The following is a 26,906-nucleotide window of genomic DNA, read 5'->3' as shown; positions in this document are numbered from 1 at the left end:
GTTTCCTACTGTGGATTTTAAAAATCAACCTAAAGCACCACATACAAATTCAACTGAGAGCACCTGCAAACAAGCAAATTGCAAAACAATTGTACTTCACCCAAAAAGGCTTTAAAAAGAAGCAATAAAAAAATTCTAAAATGAGTGAAAAACAGTAAAGTGCAACAATGTCTGTTTGGCAAACGTGGGTAAATCCAAATGTTTGCCAGGCTGTATTGGGAAAAAAAACATAAGGTATGTGCAGTACCAGAATTAAATCGGAAGAGTAATGCACACTCCCATGTTCCCAGAACCAGGTCCTGGCACCACTCAATACTGCAGCGCGACCGTGAAATCATGCATAATGGTTGAATTTCAGTTCCATGTCTTCTCTCTTAAGACATAATTAAATTTCCAGTGTGGCTGCAAAGGGTTTCCCTCCCAACCTACATGATAGGTTTATCAGTGCACCCACAGACTGAATACATTTCTGCTGTTGCACTGAAATATTTAAGTATGGGCGAAATTTGCGAATTTGCGGTACGCAAATTTGTGCGAAAGCAAATTTGCGGTCCGCAAAATCTGCAAATTTGTGTGAATTTGAGGATTTTTTTATTTTTGCGTGTTCGCGGGGCACTATGCGTGTTCACAGGCTTTTTTTCAGTGCGCCGACCGCAAAGTTACCCATGTGGTCGTACATGGGCACGGCCATCTTGTTTTCAGTGTTCACGTTGCGTATTTCTGTTTCCGGGCGCCAGTTGTATGCTCGTGTTGTGCATTTCCTACGTGCGGGCCGCAATTACATGTTTGCGTCCGTTTTTGCGTGCTCGCGGGGGTATTATCGCACAAACTTACCCACGTAGTCCCAATGGGCCCGGCCATCTGTCTTTTTATTCATTGCTATGGTTCTGGGCATGCTTTTTCTATCCTCCCTTAATCTTTGCAACCCTTTGTTTCTTTGAACTTTGTTTTAATTTTTTTTACTCATTATCAATCTCTTTATTTTTCTACATCTACATTTTGTGTTTTTTCTACTTTTGAATACTTTAAAACTACTTTTTTTAACTCTTTCATTTTATTTACTTTTTCCCTATTCTTTCTTTCCTATTTTATTTTATTTTCCTTTCCAGGACCATGGCAAAGAGAGCCGGGAAGAATATGAAGGGGAAGGGTTCCGCACTCCGTACCCGGCTCCCTTGCGGATGCTTAAGGGGGGAGGAAGGCTTGGCCAGGGAGAACTTCAGCGTGGTGGAGGTGGCCGAACTTATCTTTTATGTGCAGCGCCTCCTCCCGAAGACCGTCGCAGCAGGCTGTGCAGGGTATGGCCTCCGGGAGCGTCGCAAGCTCTGGGCTAAGGTGTGCTGGGCCATGTTTAGGGAGTCTGGGGTCCGGCGCTCCTACCAGCAGGCGACGCACCTGTGGTCGGACCTCATTGACCGGGAGCAGGACCTGCTCGACCTGCTAGGCATTGAGATCCCTGGTCTTGGTGAGTAGCTATTTAATAACTAATTTGTTTTCTTCTGCTCTGTGTTATATTGCTAATATATGTTTTTCCCGAAGAGCAAGAATGCTGTGGATTTGATTACATTGCAGGTAAATTAATGTTTTAAATAGCTTCTGTGATTGCAGGTGCTCGCCTGCTCTGTGGTGTTGCTACTTGCTACTATGCTTACTTGTTTGCAACTTTGTGCTCATTTGGCCTGATTATGTATGAGTGTAGTACTTTACAGAACTGCGTAATGTTAGAGAGACTAGAGACTCAAGTCTAGTCCTTCCTTTGTACTCCTGCTGCCACTAAGAAGAGATAGTGGTGGATTGATAGATTGAGTATATTATGACTTGTTATTTAGTAGTAGGACATTTTTTAGTGGTCTGCAATCATGATGACGGACTGTGTCTGTCACGTCGCGTGCTGCTGAGTGCTGGCAGTCGTGGTAGAACCTTTTTGTTGTTGGTTTAGTTAGTGATTTACATACCTTTCCAAGTAGACGGTCTGCAAATCCAGCAATACTGTACTATCCTCCTAGTTGACCAGATCAGATGATTGTGGTCAAAGAAATCAAATATTTCAAAAAAACAATCATCCATGTTTGTGTTTATTTCATGATCATCAGCACCTCCCAGGGGCAAGAGGACGACAGAGACTCTGGCGGAACAAGGTGGGCAGGATCGGTCCTCCGAGGTCTCTTCTGCTGGCCCCAGTAAGTTGTTCTGTTGTTAATATTAATAATTATACTTCCCTAACTTTTACAGCAACTATTCATTCCAAACTATTTCCTAATTCTATTTTTTACAAAATAGTCTTTGATCTTCTTGTAGACTGTTTCTACATTCTTATCCTGCCACTACTATCACTCTCTGTGCTACTACTATTTACTATTATTATGATTCTGTCTGTGTAGGTAGCTAAGCTTGCCCAGTCGGCAAACAGTGTTAAACAAAACTCTGATCCACCAATAGCTCTAGGCACTGAGTGCAGTCCTCTGGGTTGCCCTTGCTGTCTATTCCTGTCTTCTTAATGTAAGTGCTTTGACAATTTCCAACAACAAAATGTCAATGTCCACCAAGAATAAGCAAGTAGTTGGCTTTTTTGATTTCATAGGAGCACATACCATACCGCTAGTGTTTCAGGGACTATTCTGCACATACAGAAGAATGGACAAGAGAAATAGGACATTGTTGATGATAGGTGCAGTTCGACTTTTCACATACCTCATTCCGAACAGAAGTTGAACCCCCAATCCCCTGATCCACTATCTAGTGTGTCTGACCAATGATTATACGACCCAGAAGAACAGAAGAAGAAGACTACCACCGAGTTCCGACCTATCAGAGTCACGGAAGCACGCCTGCAAAGTGCAGTAGTGCAATCCCTTCCACTCACTCACTCGTGAACAAAAACCACACAGTGTTTTTTAGTTTTAAAGTTTTATTTTCAAATAAGAAATAAAAAAACAATTTCTTTAGTTTTAATAGCGCAGTTTTCCCAGCGAGCAGTGGTCATAGATAACGTTAAAGTTTAAACACCCTTCCCTAGCATATACTTCAACTTAACACATCTAATTATTATAATAACTGTGCGGGAGCCCTCACCTTGTTTGAACTTAAAGTACTGGTGGTGATGAGGAGTAGGTGGTGAAAATTGAAAAGCTCTTGTTGGCAGAAGGGCAATGTAATCTTGTGTCTGTAATTAGAAAAATGGTGCACATTAAAAAGCAAGCATTCATCAGTTGTGCCAAAAAGTGTTGCATGTTATGGCTAAGCATATAAAAAGTTAACACCCTCCCCAAAACCGTCACTTTTTTCAGTCCCAATAATTAAAAATTGTTTCTGTATTAACATTTTCTTCCATTACAAGACGAAATAGGGGGTGGTGTATGGCATCTAAAAATATGACATGTTTTTTCTAGGCGTCACAACATCGGATGCGGCACCTAACACCACCAGTGCCGGGGCCAGCAGCGCAGAGGTGTCCACTCGAGGGGCTGATGCGGCAGTGCCACAAGTGCCACCAGGAGGAGCTGCTGTGGGGGATGGCTCAGCAGTGGCAGATGGTGGTAAGTTAATATACTACTTACTTATTGACATTTTAGAGTAGGCTCGCAAAGGGGTGTATGATGTACTGTACAGTAGACAGTACACTAGTACAAGTACACTGTACTGTTAAAAACAGTTACTAATTTAGAACTACATTTTTGCCAATCACGGAGAAGACAGTTACCCTTAAATAAGCAATAGCATTAGCGGTGGTAGTTATCAAGTAAGCAATGGCCCCCTCTATGTGACTTCAACTCAGCTGTGAAACTGTTATCGTGAAGCCAAGTCAGATCAGATGAACTTGAGGGATGTGATGAACTAAAAGGGAAAGAAGGGTGTTAGGAAGGACGAGCGAGTCATAACATTTATGACTGCAAAGAATGATATACGTGTTTTTGAATGCATGCAGAGGTGGCTGACAGGAAGGAATCAGATGCATGGCTGCTTGAAGCAAGGATGGTTGGAAGAAACGGAAAAGATGATTGCCTGTGTGGGTGAATCAGAAAATGCATGTGTGGTGTGCTTTGCAATATATCATTTGGGGGAAACTCAAATGCAAGTGAAGACGGTGGTTTACCAAATAAAATAAAAAGGGTGTTAGTTGGCTGTTGAGAAAAAGTAAAGTTGGTCCAGTTTAGAAAGAATGACAGACATTTACTTTGGAACCCTGAATGGTACCTTCTTACTCAGAGATAGCAGAGGTGTATGGAGCAGACGCTCAGTGGATGAAGAGTGTTACTTTGAACAGCAGGTCCATGCTAGAGTAGCAAAGCAGAGGAAATCCAAATACTAGAAGTTGTAATAGTTCAGAAATACTCCCTTGACTAACAGTACAGTAGTTTACTTTGCAAGCACAGCATATATTGTGTATGTATTGTATAGTTCACATTATATCAAGTCAAGTCACTTCCTCCGGCAATTATGGGTACCACACTCACTCCCTATGTTCATAATATTCTTTCAGCTGTGTCAATCATGGTTGGCCTATCGCTGTTGTTCACTCAATCTATCAAAACAAAGCACCTAAAGTCATCCATCATATAAGCAAAGATCATGTGATCGGCTGGATATATGATCAGAAATTAATAATCTTCATTTTCCTTTTGTGGTAGTCAAGGCCCGGGGGGGCAGTGCGAAATAAAAATTATATTGAGCAGTAGCCCTTGATGTAACCGAGTATGGTCAGTGCCACGCCTATAGAAAAGTAAGAGCTTCCCTATCCCCACCTGCATGTACTGCTTAAAGTAATGCGACTCTGCGACTCTACGTCATCATAGCTTGTGTCTGTTTTTCTTGGGTGCAAGCTGACTGAGCTGGCATTATGCCGGCTACCACAAGTTCAGGTACAAGTCATTGTTTTTGCAAAACAAGAGAAAAAAAGAAGACTGGTGTACTCTCTGACTCTCTGACTATGTAGTGAGTCCATAGTGCTGCTAGTAGAATTCCTGAAACTCCCACTAATTTTACAGGCCTACAAAGATGGCGGAAAGATACATGGCAAAATGTTATACTGTGCTTGCAAGATGCTAGTGTTACTGTGAGACAACTTTATGTTGAAATATTTTGTGTCAATGTTAAAGAGTATTGGTTACAGTATTTTTCTTTCTTTCTTCATATAGATGCTCCAAAAAAACTCACCCAAAAGGAGATGACTGTCCAGGCCAGGGCCCGGAAGCTGAAGGCCATTTGTGCCGAATATCGGCAGCTGGTGGCTCGGGAGCCGGAGGCGGAAACAGCTGCATCCTACTCCAGTGCCACCAGGTACACCAGCCAGCAGCCTCCAATAGTACGGCGCCGTGGTCCGACAGCCTCCCGCTGCGGAGCAGCAAACACAGCAGCTGCCCCCCCCAGAGCCTGGATGGCACGTCAGCGCCGTCTCCGCCGGAGAGTGGGCTACCTGGAGTGCACGGCTGAGAAGCTGAAGCACCAGCTCCAGGACTTCCGCAAAGAGATGCGGGACCACCTGTCCACAGGACACCGCCGGATGTGACTGTCCCTTGCCCCTTTTTTAAAGACAGTTGGGGGGGTGGGAATTGGGCGTTGGGGATTCAGAGGGACTTTTTGAGGGACATTCTTATGGACAATGGGTGGGGTTAGGGAGAGGGGATGGGTTGGGTCTTTTTTCAATAGTTTATTTTTGTTAAGGGAAATATAATTATTTAATTTACATACTTCAACATAGTGTACGCATTCATATTATTTTTGTGGTGGTGGGCGGGGGTTACTGTACGTTTGGTTTCCTCAAACTTACCAGCATGAATTATCTAAACGTCCAAAAATGTACAAAAGTGCCACTAACATATTTAGTGAATTCAATTGCCCTTTTAGCACTTTACTAGTACCTCTGTCAGTCTCTCCTCTCCTCCGAGTCCTAACCCATTATTCTACTTCCCCAAAATGCTTATCTTACCTGTGATTCGTGTTTCAGAATAGGGCTAGGCACAGGGCTGTCTACATGGCAAATGGCGATTAAGGTTGGGTATGGAATCCTGGACGGATGAAATGTCATCGTTGTGGTGGTAGTAGTAGTGGTACACACTGGCAGTAGCAGCATATGAAAAAAAAGGAAATTAAACATTGAGTGACCTGAGCGTAGTATTAGAACAGTACGATAGATAGTACGGTAGAGAACAGTGCCAAAAAAGTGAAGTAGTGTGGCTCACTGGTTAGAGGCGGCAGACCCGAGAGCAGAGGACGGCCCGGGACCAGGGTTCGATTCCCGGCGCGGCAGGTTTCTGGACCAGGGTCAGCGGACTCGATAATTCTCTCGCCTCGGTGCCCACTCTGATCAGCGATCACACTCGGCAACTCTGGGCATTAGCTTGCCTCATCTTCACTAACGGCCCCACCAGACCGCCGGGGATGCCTGGTCTCACCCTGGAGATACCCATTAAGGGACCATCTCTCAGGGAAGCCAGGAAGGGTTTCGCAGCGGTCGAAGCGCCTTGGGACCCTACGGGTATAGTAGTGCGCTATATAAATGCCAATACATTTACATTTACATACATTTACATAAATTGTAGCCTAAGCAGTGCTAAAGTCTTAAAAATATAAGTACTAGTTGCGTGGAGTATGGCTACTATAAGAAATAGTATTGAAGGTGAAGGACACAGCAGCGTAAGCATTCGATTCGTCACCTGTAGGAGGAGGATGTTGTTGATGATCAATCCACGATGGCGCACATGAAATTCTGATTTGAATGATTTTTCTGTTGCTTTGACCTTATCCTCCCGAGCAAGTGTGTGGAATTATTGTTGTCATTTAGTCAAACCTCAATGAAAACCACACAGCCTGGGGGAAGAGGGTTTGGGTTTGAAAATTGGATGGGAATGGGGGTTTTGGGGAAAGTTGTGTGGAGTGAGGAAAAAAACACAGCATGGACAAACAACAAATGAAGATAAACAAATCTTTGAATACAAAGATATCCATAAATCTTTTAAGGGACATAAAGGAAGTGCATGCACTACTGCATGCATGAAGTTGTTTGCTAAATGGATGGTTAGGTTACTGAAAAGTAGTACTTTATACAACTTACTAACTATGAAGAAACAATGTGACAGTACAGGGCTGCAGTAATTACGCAATTTCACTTGCCTATCTGCCCTCAGAGAGAAAAAAAACGTACTAGTACATTAAATTATTTTTAAAAATATCAAAGAAACTTATAAAATAGCTGGAGGGATGAATTTGAAGCAGAGAACAAACAAATGCACAGAGTCACACTGATAGAAGTTCACAACAATAACATTATTTAAAAGATAAGGAGAAGTGTAGAGGATACTGTAACTGCATGTTGTAGTTGTCCTGTTGAATTTGGGAAGTTGCATGCATCCAGCCATTCCTCTTATTCGCGGTACTCCTCCATTCCATCTGACGATCCTTCGATCAATCTTGGTGACCAGACCCACTGTCCACTGCCTGCCTGGCGGATGCGGAATTGCGGATCGCTAATGGTAAGCCTGAGTTGATCTTTTTTCCCATCGCACAGGGTAAAAGCCGGCCTGTAATTGTTGATGGAAAAACAGGAAGTAATATTAAAACACCACACCACGGAGTAAAAAATATAAGGTACGCTGTGTAGTGCAAAAATAACACTTTCAGTTTCAGAGGCGACAGTATTACATACAAGCATCATTTCTAAAGTGCGTACTCTGAGTCTCCTTTTCATGGATAGTAATTAGCACACAGCAGGCCAGTGCCATGCAGACGGTCAAGGCAGGCACCACTGAGTGAAGCAACCTGATGTAGCATACCTCTTTGACACAGACAGACAAAGCATATCTAATTGTATGCAGCAAGCCACATAGCCACAATTTTACATGAACTGCTGTCTGGACTCTGGCATAACAACACTACAATGGCTCGACCACTCCATACCACAACTAGACAGACATGTACTTCTGCTGTAGTAGTTGTTGACTGATTTACCTGTTTGCCACTCACGAAATGGCCATAGTTCTTCCAAAAAACCAACGATGATCCATCCATCCCAGTGAGTGACTGTAAAGAAAAAATATATAAATATAAAAATATACTATTTAACTTTGATCATCAACACTCATCATCATCATGGTATATTGGCAAATAGTGAGTCCAAAGACATTTTGCATATTGGAAACGTAGTGGCCCCTGCGTAACGGATTTTCAGCCCATAGTTAGAAATATTATTCTCTCAAGAAGAAAAGGCATCAATTGTAAGGCCCATTCAGTGAAACCTAGAGACCGTTTGAACATATTAATATTGCCTATATGGCATGTGCGTAGATTTGAGTGGCCCAGTCTGCATGGCATAAGCTCTGATTTAGAGAAGTTGGTGCTCAAGTCTAGACTGGTGATGCGCCACTGCCTTCCATTGATCCTGTGTTGTAAATGCAGGAAGCACTGCATCATCCATATAAAACAGTACTAGGTAAGAAGAGCATTTGATTGAATAACATTAGCATAACTTTGTAGCAATAACAAGTTAATATTATTTATGGATAGAATACAAATGACAATAAATGGGGCAGTATACAATCTTGACAGACACCATGTTCAAGCCTGCACAGTTCAGTCAGCCCTCCTTTAGAACCACTTCACCCTGTCAATTTTTTGTGCACATTGGCAATACATTTAATAGTGCAATCTCTAGATAAAGATCCAGTAAAAAATGCCAAAGCGTGGAACAATTTACCCTATGAAGGGAACTAGATGGGTACATAAAATCTAGGTATTGAGGACAACACAAGGCAAAGGTGTACTTGCTTAACTGTATGTTAAGATTTAGGCGTTGAACCCTAGTGCCTAAATGCTCCATGAAACCGAGCTAATAAGGCCTTATAATATTCTGTCTGGCAGCCCACTTCATAATTCTGTTAAAAATAACCTTACCTAAACTCTTCACCTATGAATCAGTGAGTGAGATGAGACTATGACAACACGATTCAAGTCTTTCCTTTCTTAATTGATGGAGAATCAGTTATTAAGCAATGTTTGTTAAGAAAGGGGTCCTTAAGTCCAGATTCATTTGAAGAGGTCCATCACACGCCTTGCAGCCCGGGGCCTTACTGGCTGACCTCTATTAGATACCTAGTGAGACCCCATCTACAATGTAACATAATTGAAATCATTACTGTTATATCCTATTTACTAGTATAACATATACTCTAGCCCTGCTGCCTATAGCTGCTCAGCCAGAGTGTAACTTGGTTTTAGAATGTTGGTGTGCCTGTGATGCGTGGAATGCCTGGGTGACTCAGTGGGATGAATGTGGCAGTTAGACATGGGCTGAGCAGCTAGGCAAGCTTCTCCTGGCGGGGCTGGTACCACACTAGGCTGGCTGGAATCAAGAAAGATGTAACCTGAACTGGAAGAACAATAAAGAAGACCTAAATATACACCCTGACTCCTGGTGTCTTTCTACATAGGACACAACATAATTTTGGCGACGAGGATGGGATACGAACCCAGGGGGATGGGGGATATTGCTATTCAAATGTATTTATCTTTACCATCCTTTCTTTATCTAATGGTTCTTTGTCATGTGGTGTTTTGCCTCCTTCGCTGCATCCTAAAGATGTGTACTATTATTGATGTTTTATTGGTTTTATCTTCTTAGATGCTTTGTCCATTTGCTGCATCTTTGAGATTTGTTCTATTATTTTACCTGTGCTTAGTTCTCTCGTTTCCTTTTTGCTTTTGTTTAAAGAAAAAGGCATAATGTTATATCCTATTTACTAGTATAACATGTACTCTAGCCCTGCTGCCTCTAGCTGCTCAGCCAGAGTGTGACTTGGTCTTAGAATGTTGGTGTGCCTGTGATGCGTGGAATGCCTAGGTGACTGAGTGGGATGAATGTGGCAGTTAGAGATGGGTTGAGCATCTAGGCAAGCTGCTCCTGGTGGGGCTGGTACCAAAATAGGTTGGCTGGAATCAAGAAAGTTGTAACCTGTACTGGAAGAACAATAAAGAAGACCTAAATATACATACTGGCTCCTGGTGTCTTAGGACACAACAATTACTTGCTCTATGTGTAACATCAGGATTTAAAAAAATGTGTTGTTTAAACTACAAATCATCTGAAGATGTGAAATCTATTCTGCATAGCTAATATGTGTACTCCTTATGGTTAAAACAATGATCACTGTTTTTGATAGAATTGGCGTTCTGCCAGAAAATGTTACAGTTGTGTTTTGCTACTACCTCAGTAATTTGTACGTTGTGTGTAAGTTGGAGAACCTTTTTTCCATTTATTCAATGTGGATTTTTACATCGTGTAACTTCTCCTTACATCTAGGCAAAAGCCTACTTTGAGCTTCTCCATTACTAGTTTTGACACAGGAAGGATACTCATCCAGACCTTTTATTTATGATGTTTACCAAATGCTGGTCTATTTGTTTTAAATGTTTATAATGATGATTTTTCTGCTAAGGCAAAGACAAACATTGCCATTCTCTTCCCTATTATTAATTCTTTATGCACCAGTACTCTGTGTACAGGGAAATTTTTAACCTGTTAGTTGTTGGAGATTTAACGCTAAGTTGGGGGACTCACTGGGTCTCAAGCATCTGAATTATTTAGATATTACTCTTCTTAGGGATGAGATGGTAAGAGAGCTATTTTGTTTGAAATGCTTGCCAGTCATAATTTCTGTAACACCTTTGACTTCTTAGACCATGATATTACTAAGGCAGCCACATTTACGGGCAAAGGCTAGTGCTCCAACATAGTTTATGTTTTTATCTAAAAAAACATGTCCACTAGAATTGTCGATGGTGGTGTCATTTCCAAAATCTTTAGTGACCACAATGCTCTCCATCTCTGCCTTAAAAATTCTATGGGTAAAAGGGGCACCCTTGTGGGCAACTCTTTAATAAAGGGCAAAGACAACTTGAGTTGACTGGTTTGGAGGTATGTAGAGATCACCTCAGTGTCTGCCAAGATTGTAGCTGGTAATCTGACTAACATCCTAAACTGGCAATCATTAGAAGCAGAAAAGCACCTGGATGTAGACTCCTTTGTGTTCCTGGGTTGCACAGTAAAAGGAATTCCTATGTAGAAGATTAGGGTAAACGACCCAAAAGTGGCTTTCTGATTTCACAAAGCCTTTAGGTCATCCTGTCAGAAGCAACACCATATCCTGAGGAAAATTCCAAAGAATAGGATGGAAATCGCTAGTTGCAGGAAAGCAAATACACAAGACATAGTGGCAAGGAAAGCTTAAGTGAGCAATACGCCAAGGGATGCATTAGTTCAGGCCTGTACTATAAAAGATTTTAGGACCTTCTGTAGCCTAGTTAACAATTATTCTCTGGCAGATGCACCCAAGGCAGCCCTGAACTGCAATAATGCCCCAACGGTACTGGGTCAATCATTTCCAGCATATGTATGCCCTGAAGGAGAATGATTTTAGTGGAAACGTCCCTACCCAATCTCGTTTACTCTATGAAATGTCCTTCTCTTTCAATGAGGTTATAACCATCCAGTACAGCCCTGCTAATAAAGCCCCAGGTCCCGACCGTGTACCTGTAGACCTTTATAAGGACAATATCAACGTTTGGGATCCTTTTTGATGAATCTTTTTAACTCCTCTTGTGTAACTGGGCTTCCTGAGTTTAGGAGGTCCACCACCATCGTTCCAGTTTTCGAAAAAGGGGATAGACTAGACGTGGATTTTTACCGCCTCATTTCTCTTATAGATTTGTCAGTTAATATCATAGGACATATCATCCTAGACAGGTTGGAACACTGAATCAGTGAAAATAGGTAGGTCTTAGGGGTGGACTCCGCTCCGTTCGCGGCATTTCTCACACACTGCGCAGCACGCAGAGTTCTGAAAATCTTCAAGTCAAGTTGGCGAGGGTGAGCAAGGAAAATCCACCTCCCAGTGAGATTCCTCAATGCGGGCGGTCAGATTTCTCAATGCGGGCAGTCGTGGATGGTCGTGACCGCTTCTGTTGAGAAACCTTCCATTCACATTGAGAAAGCGGCCACTAAGAAAATCTACTCGAGTGGCAAGAAAAGAAGCAGCGCCTTCTTGAGCTGTGCACGGAGCCTTTTGCGCTGATTTTACAGGGCAGGACAAACACCCTGCACTGAAAATCAGCGCGCACGACATAACTAAATGCACTCTGCCATTTGCGGAACACCGCGTATTGTAGTGGAGTTTTTTGGCCACTTACTCTGTGAACTCCACCCAGGCCTAAAAATAGGGTCCTATCGATGGTCCAGCTCGACTTTTGCCACAACCTGGGGACCATAGATCAATATATCAATCTGCACGGTATAATCTGTAAGTATAAATTGCTCAAGCTTAATGCTATCCCTCTCTCTTTCATGGACCTGTCAAGCTCATTTGACAGTGTCGATAGATCTCAGATGTGGGACTTCTTGGCCTCTATGAGGGTATAGAAGGGGCTAGTACATTTCCTTAGAGAGCTGCATGCGAATCTTCAGTCCAGGGTGAGATACAGGAGTAACTATAATGATTTTGAACCTTTTAGCCTCCAGCAAGAGGGCGTCATAGCCCCAATCCTCTACCGCATGTACATTAATACATTGGAATCTGTCCCGACTGTCATATGTGCAGACTTCCCTAGAATAAAAAATAAAATGGTACTGGTGCTCCTCTATGTGAATGAAGCTGTTTTGTTAGCCAGAACCCCTAACAGTCTTAAGGCCCTCATTAATTGTTTTGTACGCTTTATGGAGAGCCTCCATTTGCAAACCAATAGATCGAAAACTACGTACTGGCCTGCGGACGCAATTCTGTGAAAACACACCCTCTTTACATCAAGGCTTTGCATATTCAGGGAGCCCATTCTTTCCACTACTTATAAGTCACTTTTGACAAAAACCTTAGTTGGAGATCCTGCATGGCAAATAGACACTATAGTTTCTTCTGGGCCACTGACCACAGGGTTGGCCTTTACATTTACAGCATGCATAGGAAAAAAGCCAATCCAACCATTTATAGGGATTTATAAACACAGATGTGTTCCAATTCGGACATATGGCACCAGTATCTAGGGTGTTTCAAATGCAGGAAACTTGCAGGATGAAGAGAACAGGCAACTTCACAAACTTTTGGGGCTTCCTGCCAGCAGTAGCAATTTAAGGTGCACAAGGAGATTAGCCTAGAATATGTTGAAGTTGTATGAAATTAGCTCCTATTTTACTGTGGTGTTCTATTTGGCAAAACACGCAGGGCTCTCTTTGTAGAGAGGTAATTGAAGACTGTTTGGCATGTGCGATTGGCTCTTAAGTACCGTGCTTACAGTGCTTACAGAATAACTTTTCCAACCTTGGAAGCCCAAGTTTATTTACTAACCCAACTTCCATTAAGATGGAGGACAATTGGTGGGTGAAGAAACAACTTCTATTGAAACTGTCTAGGGTCAGGGATTTGACTTTGTCTATCTCTGATTCCTTTAGTAACTATTAGTTTGTTCAAACCTGCCCTGGGATCGAACCATACCTAGAGTGGGTCAGCAATGCTTGGGAAAGATCAATCCACCAAATTTCGATTGGGTTCTGTAAGATGGAAATTATGTTTTCCCCTTGAGCAGTACAGTCCTTCCACAATATGTTGCTGTCCTTGTGCTGAATCCTCTAATCAAACTATTCAGCAATTTCTGTTTTTCTGTAGGTTTTACAGAGATTTATCAAAGCACCTGCTCATTCCAGTAGTTCAGAAAGCCAAGTTTAACTAATGGAGAGCTGCATTATTTTTTCTCCAGTCAATATGTTACCAGGAAATAAGTATAGCTGCTGTAATTCCTTGCTGTTTGACATCTCTTCTTATCTGGTTTTATTTATTGTATACATTAAGAACTTTTATCTGTGAATAGTGGTTTTAAATTTTTGATTATTGTCTTTGTATCTGCTTTTATGGCTAGTTTCTGGTCGAAATAAAGATACATGATGATGATGATGACTTTGTGATTTGATAAAAACGAGTGGAGTCTGAAATACAAGACAAAAAAAGTCTGGGTTTTATTTGTTCATGTATTCTAAGAGCAGAGATGGGATGTGAAGATGCTTTTGTCCTACAAGTGAGCAAATCGTTATAGACTTTGTGGAAGGTACATGTTAAGGTGATAAATAAAATGTTATAACTAGAGAGCTCTGATCCAAAAACTAGCATTCAAATATCACTACCTAAAACCAATTAAGTAGGCCTGGGCGGTAAACTCAGCTCCGCTCGCGGAGTATGAAGAGTTCTGAAAAACTCTACATGGCAGTGCGAAGCAGAGGTTTTCCTCTCTGGTGGCTCACCAATGGTAATTTGGGGAGTATGCATCAGGAAAATCCAATGCTAGACCACTTCCTGGCATGATTTGTCAACAAAGACGGTCACAGCAGGTCACTACCGCTCGCATTAAGAAACCTGGCGCTCGCGTTGAGGAGTCTGCCGCTTGAGTAGAACATCTACTCAAGTGGCAGAAAGAAGCTGTGCCCTCTTGCTCTGCCCGTGGTGCCATTTGCACTGGTTTTACAGCATGGGACAAATGATCAGTGCAAAAAACTAGCACAAGCAGTGGAACTTACCTCACTCTGCTGCTTGCAGAACTCCCCGGAGCATGGCAGACTTTTTTCTCACTTTGTGGAATTCTGTGTAGTGGAACACTGCAAACTCTACACAAGCCTACAATTAAGTAGGCCACATAACATGAAAGCATATTGTATAGTAAAGGTACATCCACATTCAAAGTGAGTAGGTAAGGAACTGGCTATGCTAACAACATTTTCGTGTCTGTTGCTTAAATCATAATTCAACCGATTTTATGCACCTTGGATCTGTGAATGTGTTAGACAGTGGAGCATCTACATAATTTGAGGCAGTCTTGGATCAGTCTTTGGAGTTAAAATCACCACAAATTAGCACATTTGGGAGTTATTTCAAAGTCACCACAAATTAGCAAATTTGAGAGTTATTTCATGGAAGCAAGTCATCCACAAAATCAAACAAGGTAGAAAAAATTGAGTTATTATAGGTCGTGAAACTTATTTGAGATGCTCAAAGAAAAGGTCAGAACTGCTTTGCAATTCAATTTGAACAGGGCAATCTTTGAGTTCAGGGTAGGTGTTTACCATGTTTTTAGACCACCGTTTGCTCTTCTCGATTTGGATGGTATGGTCAGGCTGGAAAACCATATAAAACAATCCCTAAGCAAAGGAATAGTAGACCATGTTTCCTGTAAAATGATTATATTCAAATTAATAATCAATCCTGGGCACTCAGGTTGCTATCCTTTGAGTGTAAGACTGCAATGTTTCTACTAATAATATTAAGGAAATTTGGCGAAGGTTTTCTGTCACACCCCATCTCCGAAGTAACTGACATCAGTGAACATAGTGGAATTGGAGGAGGACTGTTCGCATTTAAAGCTCAGACAAGACAATCTACTTCCATCAAGTTCTCCAGCTCCAAAATCTGTTCTGTAAATTAATGTCAGAACCTGCTAATCAGTTATCACTGATGCTATTGACCATAGGACTGACGAACTGAGGTAACATATGGGATGTATAATTTTAATATAGCTATCATAACATTTAAAAAAAATATTATTAAAAAATAATTAAAAAGTATGACATGTTAATACAGAAATCACTGTGTAACAAGCACGTTGAGAAGAAGAACATAGGGGCATATTATCAAGGGGGTTTATCTCCACTTTTTTGGCTTTAAAAGCCAAGAAAGCGGAGATAAAATTATCTCCCTATTACCTAGCTGTTGCTAACACCAGTTACCGACAGCTAGTAGGAGATAGCGACCATCTTGGGCCCCACTTTGCATGTCAGTGATATTTATCACTAATGATATGCAAAGTGGGCGTGTCAAGATGTTAGCGACTGAAAACAGTCGCTAACATCGCTATCTCCTATTACCAACTTTTGGAGATATTCGCGCTAAGCGCAAATATCTCCAAAAGCTAACACCTGCCCTGAGCAGTTCTTAGCCATGTTATCCAATGGGAGGTGGATAACATGGCATGACCTTATGCGACGAGATATCGTCCTTTTTTGAGAGTAAAATTGATACTATATACGAAAAAATAGTGGCTGCCAATAACAGTACGAATGGCGCTAACAGGATTATACCTCTAAACCTGCCCAAAGACAAAGACAGTGGAAGTCCCATATCACACTTCCCCCTCATTGAAAGTGCAGATCTCCCCCACCTCATTACTCACATTAAATCAGGGTCTCCAAACGACCTTCTCCCTGCTAAGATGGTTCCTCCCCTGCTCCCTCTCCTGGGCCCCTTCATACAAAATGTCATTAACACATCCCTTACTAAAGGACAAGTCCCAGCAGACTGGAAGAGGGCGGTAGTAAACCCAATACGTAAGAAAGCTGCTTCCCCGTGGACCGACCTTTCCAACCTGCGTCCTATCTCACTCTTACCATACATCAGTAAGATAGCTGAGAAGCATGTGAACACCTATCTGTCACAACATCTAGAAGCGACGGAGGGCCTGGACTATTCCCAATCTGGGTTCAGGCCAAACCACAGCACCGAATCTGCCCTCCAAACAGTGACCAATAACATCAGAATGGCACTGGATGGGGCAATTCCATGATTCTGGTGCTGTTGGATCTCTCCGCCGCTTTCGATACGGTGTCTCACAAAGTGCTTCTTGAGCGACTAAAAGACGTAGGTTTGGAGCGCACGGCATTGGCATGGATGGAAAGCTTTCTGTCAGGACGCTCTCAAGAGGTTAGGCTGGGCTCCCACAAATCCATCCACAGGGAGCTCAATAAGGGAGTACCACAGGGCTCTTGTTTAAGCCCTACACTTTTCAACGTGTATGTGGCTCCCCTAGCCAACCTAGCAAGATCATTTGGGTTTACACCAGTGTCGTACGCTGACGACACCCAACTCCTCTTTCCCTTTAAAGACCTGACACCTGCGATAAAAAAATCCTTCGCAGAGGGAATGAGAGCAATATCTGCTTGGATGTCAGCAAACTGTCTCCAATGCAATATAGGAAAAACGGAGGTCATGCTGTTTGGACAAGCAATAACACATTGGACACCGGACTGGTGGCCCCTGGAATTAGGTCCTGTTCCTAGCCCCAAAAACACAGTGAGAAACCTAGGAGTGTTAATAGACCAAACACTTACTTACAAGGACCACGTAAACCAGGTGGCAAGCACCTGTTTCCGAGCCATCGGTATGCTAAGGAGAGTGTTTCCCTACCTGCCAGACTGCCATAGAAAAACACTAGTGCAGGCATTAATCATCAGCAGAGTGGTTTACTGCAACGGCCTTCTTTTGGGAGCAAATGAAGGGCAGCTTAAAAAACTGCAAGTAATCCAAAACACGGCAGCAAGGATAGTCCTCAACGCCCCCCCCAGGACTCCCTCCCTCCCCCTGCTGACCAAACTCCATTGGTTACCAGTGAGGAAACGAGTGCATTTCAAGACCCTATGCACAATTCACAAAAGTGTGATAGGCAAAGGCCCCAAATATCTGGCCAATATCTTCCTGCCTTATGCCCCAGGGCGAACCCTGCGCTCTGGGAACCAACAGCTTCTGCAGGTGCCTAGAATAAAAAAGGCCAGACAAGGAGAGCGAGCCCTGGCCCACCTTGGACCTAAGCTTTGGAACTCTCTGCCTCTTGAGATGAGAACACTGACCAACCATTTGACCTTTCGTAAGGTCTTAAAAACACATCTATTCCCCATTAACTGATCTCTCTCTTTAAATGCACCATTCGCCTCTTCACTTAACATCTGAGGATATTCTCACTGGCAAAGCTCGGAGATACCCCTCCGGGGGTCTATTCATGCGCTATAGAAGAATATAAAATAAAATAAATAAAATAAAATAAAATAAGAGCATTAGCTCGGTAATGCATGAATATCGCTGACTTTTCAGCGATGTTCATGCATTGCGCCGATTTTTATCGCATTTGCGATAATTATTTGCGGTAAAAATCGCCGCAGCGCAGCGGTACATTTTTGTCTCTAACTAAGCAATAGCGATAATTATTGCTATTGCTTGGTAATATGCCCCATAGTATTGGAGAACATTTTGCCTTTTTTGAAAATGGGATAATAATCTCACGATTAAACTTTATCATCAAGTATAACTAAAGAATAACTTTCTGACTCAATAACTGACATGTGCCGACCTACTCCTCTGTTAGATGTACAGCTATGCACGCTGGTCAAACAACTTCTACTTTGAGCAGATGCATTATGTGAAGTAGATTGGTTTAAATTCATGGAGGGAGCATAAATCCCAGGTCCTAAATATCACACAATTTACAATCTGAATTACAGTTTGCTTGACAATTTCAAAATATCGAAAAGTATATGCTACAGGTATAGAAAGAACAGCTAAAAGCAATGCATTATTTGGGCCAAAAAATGAGTCGGCTAGAGGAATACTTGACATCAGGGTTTCATGACATCTGTGATTCACATTAAGTAGTATGTACTGAACATCACCATACAGAGGGAGTAACCACGTGATGTAGGGGAAATGAATATGGATAAAGTTGATGTACAATATCATCATACACATTTAAACATGTAGATCACCTTGCAACTGCTAAGAGCCTTCTCTCCTGCAGATCTGCTACCTGCAAATTAAGCTTTGCAATTTCAGCGGGTTGTTTCTGAAGTGCTGGAAAATATAACAAATGTTTTGGAAGAAATAGAAACTAAGAATGCTAAAAGTTCTGAGGTAGGGGCTGACGAGGTTTCAATCCACAGCAGCTAGTCTGTGCAAGTGGGGAGTATATTAAGGTGCAGTACAAGGAACATTTCTACAATGCAGGCTATTCTAACTCCTCCATTTAATGAAAGAGTGGCTGTAATAAAAGGCGAAATAGATGTTTTCAGTAGTGTTAAAACATGTTACTTTGCATGTGTGTTTATTGTGAAACAATATTTCAAAAAGAAAATGTTCTTATATTTTTTGCATGCTTACAGCTTATTTACATATATATTGTAGAACACATTTCTTTACAGTTTCTTGCATCACCTGTGAATGAACAGAACATTATTTATGGTTACCATTTATAACATTGGCTCTAATGATATAAAACATTAAAACATTAACCTCAAAAGTAGTTGTCAGTGATTTGTGTCATGTCTTTCATTGTTCTCCTTGCAACTTGATGTGATTGATGGAGGGGATATATCCTCATCATCGCTATTATCATCCTATGTACTACAGTCTGGTTGCTAGATTATGGTTGCTACATGTGTGTGCTACATTATGCAGCACAGCAAAACATGCAACTATTTTGCTGCTTGTTTCTAGCGCATACTGCAGTGCTCCACCACTTTTATGTGAGCATCGGAAAAGTCATTTAAGCAATCAAAGATATGTTCAATCACAGACCTTGTTTGTATCTTTCTCCCCTTGCTGAATATGTATATAGGCAGGGTGCCATTATCTACTGTCGAATTGTATATTCACTGTCACTTAAAGTATTCATAGGTTGGAAAATCAGGATTCAAAAAAATAGCAATATATGCGGTATGGATATTATGCATATCGAAAATATATGCATCTCCAAGCTGTCCTGTTTCCAGACAACTTGAAATGCTGCAATGGCTGAACACATGAGAATCATGGGTGCTGACTGGATAGTGTGCAACAAGTTCAGGAAAGGCACACTTTCTATTACAGACTACCTGTATACTAAATTAGTAATACTTTTTCAAGGTCCTGTACAGAAATCTTGTTCTAAATGGCATACAAATTGCTTGGTGTGTACCAACAAAACAGTCAGACATCTGGGGAATACTGTGCAATGTACTAAAACAACATTGATTTCCTGAAGCTCCCCTGGTGTATTAGAAAGTACTAGATAAGCATTAATCATAAGTAACATTGCTTCAATAAAATTATGATATATCCTATGGAGTGGACTCAGAGAAATCCCCCCTATTCTATGCCACAATAGCTTGATAGCCGCCTGATGGCAAAAAAGTTAAAGAACACAAAACCTACATATATGTAGGAATTGCCTGGCTTCTATGTGCGGATCTAGCAGTGGCGGCTGGCACAGATTGGGGGTGGCAGGGCAGGGGGTGGGGGTAAATATAAAAAAAACTAAAAGAAAAATGACCTTATTACCGACACATCTATACAGTCTCTCCTTCCCATCAGGACTCAGCAGGAACAGGATCAAGGAAGCCCCCAGGCTCCCCTAACAATGCTGCATTGTGATTCGTATGAGCTCCGTGGTTAGGTGCTCAGCCAGGGAATTCGGGCCCGGGCATGTTCTCTACACAGGCTGTAATGCAGATTGCTTGGAGAACATGCACACTTGGAGTTGGCAAACCACTCCTCCCTTGCCCTGCTCTGACAGCAGAGCAGCCCTGCCTACCCGAGTCACAAAGCAGCAGAAACAAATAAAAAGATAATAACATTAAGTTGTTATCATTTTATTTTTTCTTTAGTTACCCTGCTTAAAAGCAGTGGGATGACACTCCTCTGCCTCAGCGGAGGAGCCGCTACTGAGATTTAGCTCATCTATCATTTATTAGTTCAAAAATAACCTTACTACTGAGCCTGCATTTGGTGTAAATGTCCTCCTCTGTTTAGTGAAAGAGTGCAGTTTTGACCCTATAAATCCTCTATTCTGTCCTTCTCCTCCTATGTAGTGCAGCCCACATACACCTTCACTTCACCACAGCATATCATGCAGGCCGGACTAGCAGTAGCGAGCACTGGGCATTTCCGCAGTGGGCCGCCAGGGTGTGGTCTGGTTTTGGAATCCTGGGTGGGCCCTTTTTGTTACCAGGGACAGTTTTGCAGCATAGCTGCAATATCGCCCCCCTGTAACAAAAGCAACTGCAGTGTTTTCCACGAGCACCCAACCTCACACCCCTCTCCCCCTGGAGTCAGCCCAACTCAATTGCCAGGGCCTGTTTGCATTCCCAGTCTGGCCCTGGTATAATGCAGCATTTGTGAAACAAAGTGAAACCTTATGCCTCCCATTTAAGCTCTGGTGTTAGTCATCTCCTGTCATTGCTCTTGTAGATTCCTAGTTATTACCTTCATCCATTTGATAGTAACTTGTAAATTCAAAAGCCCATTTTGTGGCTATTTGCTAATTTTGAATGCATAATTTATAAGAATAGTGAATTGCTATTTGCAATTTGTGAATCCGTATTTGCAAATCGCTTACTGGTAATTTTGCTTTTCAGACTGCTGCTATTTTACAGCATACCAGGCTGAGTCCTTTTGAAACTGTTGGTATTCTTATCCTCTTTTTACTGTTTTTCTTTCGATCCTTCATACTGTCTTTCTTTTCTTCTTTGTTTATTTTCTAACTTCTTTCCTTCCTTCTATATTTCCTACTTTCTTTGTTTTTGTCATTCTATCTTGTCTTTTTTTCTTTTCTTTCCGACTTCTTGCCTTCATACATTCTTGCATTCTTTTATATATTGCCTTCTTTCATTCTTATTTCTTTCTCTTTCCTTCTATATTTCCTTCTCTCTCTCTTTCTTTTCCTCTCTATTCCTTCCTTTTCTTTTTCTCTCATTATCTTCTTTTTTGCTTGCCCTTATTTATTGCATTCTTCCTTTCATGCCTTTTATCCTTGCCCTATATCTTTCTTGAAATCTTTTATCTTTCTTTTTCTTTTTTCTCTCTCTTCTTTCTTTGCTTCTTTCTTTGTTTCTTCCTTCCTTTCATTCTTTCACACCTTTCGTCCTCCCAATGCCAGACTGATTTAATTTTTGTGTAGTTCCCTTCAGTGCTACCAGGGACTACTATGTTAATGGATTTTCATTAGACAACATTTTTTTTCTTACCTGTAGCAAATGATTTTCTTTAGATTGATGAAGGCCTGGCATAGTCTTAAACAATAACATTTTGAAAAACCATGATAAAACAAAACAGGAATTCCCAGAGGGCTGGAGACCAATGCCTGACCTTTTGGCTTTGCCAATGCTTGTTATATGTTGCACTAAGGTATCACCTGCAAATCCCTCTTTATAAATTGCTAACAGATAATGTTGTTAAATAATATATAAATAGGAATTTGATTTGGTATGCTGTTTTACAAAATCCTTAAAATAGTAACTTTAGCACATACTATGACACAATTTTTAGCTGTAGCAAACTAGTTTACGACTGGCTTGTGATAACTCTAAATTTTTAACATAAGGCCCTATTTCCCTAGCTAGTCATGAACGTCCTACAGAATGATTGATATGTCTCATTCAGCAATTTCAGCAGAACAGTCATGAGTGGATGGAAGACCTGCATCGGGGTATTGAATAGGCTGTGACTTACTCTTGAAAATGCAGTTGTCTATTCATGCCTCTCTAAAGTAGTGCCACAAGTTCTTTTAATCAATGACAACTTCCTTCTTGAAATTCCCCCACTTAGTGCACCAGTTGAGTTCGGAGGATTTTAGCAGAACCCCGCTCACATCCATCTCCCAGCTCCAGCACTACACTTTTCCTGCTGTAGAAGCACATACTGACTACTTGCTCTGATTAGGTCCTTGAGAAATGTCTAGCTTCAAATGCATTTCCTAAAGATGATTTTCTGAATCTTGGATGTTTAGTTACAGCCCATGTACCTATTGCTGGTATTCCTGTAGACTCATAAGGCTGATCTTTCTAGGTTTAAATGTACTGCATATACAACACTATGAAGGAGCAACCTACTATCTGTTCAAAAGAAATATTGAAAACATGAGAAAACATTTTGATTAAGAAGTGACTTTCCAAGGGTTCCTCCTTGCTTCCCATTGATATCATGCTTTAATTATTCCAAGCATATTTTCATCACTGGAGGCAATATATATATATGGCCTTCCCGCAGTATGTAACTGTTACCACGCAACTTTTAGCACAAAATACTGTTACCACGAATCTATTACCACGGTAGGTTTCAGGGTTGGGTTTGGGTTTTGGGGTAGAGGGGTATTTTTTAGGTTTCAGGGCTGGGTTTGGGTTTTGGGGTACAGGGGTATTTTTAGGTTTCAGGGCTGGGTTTGGGTTTTGGGGTACAGGGGTATTTTTAGGTTGCAGGGCTGGGTTTGGGTTTTGGGGTACATGGGTATTTTTAGGTTTCAGAGCTGGGTTTGGGTTTTGGGGTACAGGGGTATTTTTAGGTTTCAGGGTTGGGTTTGGGTTTTGGGGTACAGGGGTATTTTTAGGTTTCAGGGTTGGGTTGGGGTTTTGGGGTACAGGGGTATTTTTAGGTTTCAGGGCTGGGTTTGGGTTTTGGGGTACAGGGGTATTTTTAGGTTTCAGGGTTGTGTTTGGGTTTTGGGGTACGGGGTATTTTTAGGTTTCAGGGTTGGGTTTGGGTTTTGGGGTACAGGGTTATTTTCATGTTTCAGGGCTGGGTTTGGGTTTTTGGGTACAGGGGTAATTTTAGGGTTCAGGGTTGGGCTTGGGTTTTGGGGTACAGGGGAATTTATAACATAACTATTTACAAATAAATAAATAAAAATTAATATAATTATTTAAAATATTTAATAATATAATAATTATTAATTAATTAAAATAATTACATTATTTTTTATTACATTACTTTAAAATATTATATACTTACCTATACTTACGTTGTAATGGTATGCATTGTAATAGTACCTGCGTTGTAGTGTAATGCGTTGTAAAGGTATTCGTGGTAATGGGTCCTGCGTTGTAAAAAATGCGTGGTAATGGTATGCGTGCTAAAAGTATGCGTGCTAACATCATATATCCCCTTACCGCAGCTCCGGGGACCGCTACCTAACCGGGGCTTTAATTAAATATGCAGATGGGCTTCACGGGCCCCACGAAGCCCTGGGGACCACCGCCTCCCCTTTGAAAATAGAGGGACGGGGCCGTGTGAAGCCCTTGATGGCCCTTGGGACCGCCACCCCCCAGGGTCAGCTCCTGCAATGTCCCGGGGGGCCCACCCTAGGACATTGTTGTTTCCTATGACCGGGCGGAGGCACGTCTCCCATCCTGTCATAGAAAATCCTGGTTTGCTTCATTGAAGCGAGAGGAGGAAACCCTGCTCTCGCTTCAATGAAGCAAAGGGGCATTGGGGCTCCCCCACAGTCCCCAAAGAAGAGGCCAGGCCCCGGGGGATATGGTCCCCGGGGCCAGAAGTGGACAAGGGAAAGGGGACCACGTGGCCCCCTTCCTAATGAATAATAAAAACATTCAATAATGGGGTCCTCGGGGGAATATAAATGAACGGAAGTGGACTGTTTTTTTTAGAAGGGTTTGGAGTGGCGATCCTAACCTGGTGCTTAGCACGGCCCACTAGTGTGAACGCGCTGGGTGCCAGGCTCTCCGCGCGACCCCCTAGTGTGAACACGCTGGGTGTGCGGCTCTCAGCATGGCCTCTAGTGTGAACGACCTGGGTGCGTGGCTCTCAGTGCAGCACCCGAGAACTTCACAGGTCTTTAAAAGACCATTCACCTGTTAATGAGGCTTTGTTGTGTTTTCACCCCATCTTAGAGTCCCTGCATCTCCACTCTGCCTATGACTGGAAAAATTAGCCCCTCCCAAAGAATTTATCACCCTCCTCCAAAATTTGGCTCTAGTTGCACCCCTGACTGGTGTACGCTGGCTCTGCCGACTCCGCTTACGCATACAGAATTCAGTAGATTCTATCCGCCGTATGTCAATGAGCTGGTTGAGAATGGGATGATAAAGATGTGGCTCTGGGCTGGGCTCCCTTTCATACTGTAGGTAGTCATCCTGCTTTACACCAGTAAAAGGGAGATGATAAATTCTTATTGCTAATGCGGCTTTTCGCCTAGTTTTTGGATCGCAATATCAGCAGTTTTCACCAGGCTGAGAATGGGATGATAATTCTTCCGTTGCTCTAAAGTGCCGATACCTCAGCGATAAGTCCTTGAGAATACGCCCCATTGTTTTTAAAAAACAATTTGTCCGGATTCCTGCACCCAGCCGCTTTAAAAAAAAGAAATATAGTAATAATTTCTTGGCCCTGGGCCTTTTGTGGGATCCCCTGAGCAGGCCTAGGGTGTCAGACTATTTGTACCATGCCCATTTTTCTTATTTTTTCTTGTGATTCGCATGTAGCTACAACAATGTTCTAATAAACAGAAGGGCTCGTTTTAGAATCACCCTATAACCCAACAGTTATCAGCACTTTAGTGAAGCAAAATTGGCAAAAGAATTATCGCCCCATTCTCAAGTTGGTGTGCACTGCCACATTGTCCACACGCAGACGGTACCAACACAGCGGACAACCAACATCCTAAGCAAACAAAGCTGCTGGCTGTGCTGCACCTGTTGGCCTCTGGTAAGTTCCAACCAACAACTGCGAGAGTCGGAGGAGTCTCACAGCGAGCCCTATTAAACTTCCTCACACGTCTTGAATGCATGTCTACAAAAAGCAACACAGGGCCCCTGTATCCACACCACCCGCTCATCCCAACTCGTAGTATTCCTGCAAAACCAACCCCAACCCCAGCCGTTGATTGATGCCTTTGTGCTCCAGATCCAAGATTGCAGTCACTGAAATAGGGGTGCGCCAGGTCATGAAGTCTAGTAGTCAACAGCAGTGGATAAACAGTACTTTTAAAAAAAACACACACATGAACAACACAAAAACATCAAATGAGTGGCATTGCCAACGGAGAACATCAACTTGTGGATCGAAATAACTGTAGATAATCCTAGAAATCCCCAAACTCTGTATTCAGAAACCTGTTGGATGAAGGAGGATGATGGTCAAGCATTAGTATGGTCACAAACGTAATATGGTACAATGCATTGCACTTGGACAAACCGGAATGCTTACAGGTATGATCAATCCTGCACAAAATGACCTTAACAGAAGTTTGTGTGGTCATAACCTTGGTAGGAAACTAAAGGAACATTACAACCACACAAACTTCTCTTACAGTCTCATTATGCAGGATTTATCACACCTGTAAGCATCACGGTTCATTTTAGCTTAATACACCTGCATGTTCACTTCACCCACACTGCGTAGGAACAGCTGTAGTTGAAGCAAGGGAACCACGCCATAGCAGGCTTCCTGCATATGCTGGGGGTAACTGACTGCACACATGTACTACTTGTGCCCCCTGCCGACACTGCACACAATTACCGCAACAGAAACTAGATGCATTCTAACAATGTGCAGGCAAAACTGGACCACCAGGGACTGTACATTAATGTCTTTGCAAACTTCCCAGGCAGTGTGCATGATTCCTACATCTTCACAAATGTCCCAGGCTAGTCTTCCACCCAGCGATGACTGCTCACCCACTGCGCACCCAGACCTGGATTCTGTGCCTACCGCGTCCTGCTGCACAGCGCAGAGGACTCATGTCTGTACAGCCATCTGCCTTTGGCATATATGCGTTCCAGCTAAGCTCAAAATTCAAATTGGGTCTTGATGATGTATCGAGGCCTACGCATCATCGCAAGCTGCAGATCCGCTCAGCTCTGGTGGCAGCTCAAGTCATTGCCAGGTGGCAGGAGGCCCATGTCGGCCAAAATGTCTCGGCTGCCACAAACTCGGTGCACCTCAAGTCATCACCATGTGGCAGGAGGCCAGTGTCCGGCAAAGTGCTTCGGCTACCACCAACTCTGCACCTTAAGTCATCGCCACGTTGCAGTAGGCCTGTGTCGGCCAAATTGCTTTGGCTTCCACCAACATAATAAGCACACAGATACACCCAGACAAAGTGGAAATGGCGTCGAGCACGGGCGCCCGGCCCTTTTTATTGGCAGGGTCACATGTCCTGTGACGCCTGTGCTCTGACAACTAGACCTGTGATCAGCAGATCACTACAGGGAAGACCTGGGACATGAAGCGTTGTAGCTCCCTCCCTGTAAGACAGAAAACAGAAGACATTATATTATTTTAATAACAAACAAAAAAATTACAAAAAATATTTTTAGAATATCAAAGTTACAAAATATCACAAAAAAAATCAAA

This window comes from Lissotriton vulgaris, chromosome 2_1 (assembly GCF_964263255.1).
Source record: "Lissotriton vulgaris chromosome 2_1, aLisVul1.2, whole genome shotgun sequence".
NCBI lineage: Eukaryota > Metazoa > Chordata > Amphibia > Caudata > Salamandridae > Lissotriton > Lissotriton vulgaris.
This window is presented reverse-complemented; position numbering follows the sequence as displayed.